Source organism: Anneissia japonica, unplaced genomic scaffold (assembly GCF_011630105.1).
Source record: "Anneissia japonica isolate Jap-2015-1 unplaced genomic scaffold, ASM1163010v1 scaffold39390_len527_cov93, whole genome shotgun sequence".
NCBI lineage: Eukaryota > Metazoa > Echinodermata > Crinoidea > Comatulida > Comatulidae > Anneissia > Anneissia japonica.
Genome location: NW_022706059.1, coordinates 1 through 527, shown reverse-complemented (window position 1 = coordinate 527; position 527 = coordinate 1). Strand labels below are relative to the sequence as shown.

At 45.2% G+C, this 527-nt stretch overlaps 1 non-coding gene across 1 annotated transcript; it reads right to left on the bottom strand.

Annotated features, from left to right (window-relative positions):
• Positions 1 to 54: 54 nt before the first annotated feature.
• LOC117106057 lies at positions 55 to 173 on the bottom strand. The gene has a single exon (XR_004444980.1). It is a non-coding gene; the product is annotated as a 5S ribosomal RNA (ribosomal RNA).
• Positions 174 to 527: the final 354 nt, after the last annotated feature.

Sequence of the window (527 nt, the reverse complement as noted above, 5' to 3'; positions counted from 1 at the left end):
TCGTGTGGACTCTCACGCACCCTTACTTTAGAATTTGAGGGAAAAAATGTAAAAAGTCTACAGCATCCGGTATTCCCAGGCGGTCACCCATCCAAGTACTAACCGGGCCCGACGTTGCTTAAATTCGGTGATCGGACGAGAACCGGTGTTTTCAACGTAGTATGGCCGTAGACATGTGAGTGGTATTTCCACTCATAGTTAATCTCGGCATATAGCATAATTATCCAATCATGAAGCTCTATGAGCGCTTGTCTGGCGGGGATTTCCTCTGACTCCCCTGACCACTCTGCTGCGAGAGTACATTTTTTACAAACACCGGTGTTGAACAATAAACCAACCATTTTACAACGGCACTAACTAGGATGCTTTAGACAGAAGAAGACTGCCGTTTTGTTCAAACGACCCTCGAACCTAAAACCAGCGAATTAATTGCGTATTGTTGATATGAACATAAAGTACCTGTATTAACCGCTCTGGAACTTGGAGCCGGTTGGATATTAGAGGGCGCTCTGTTATAGGTCAAGGCA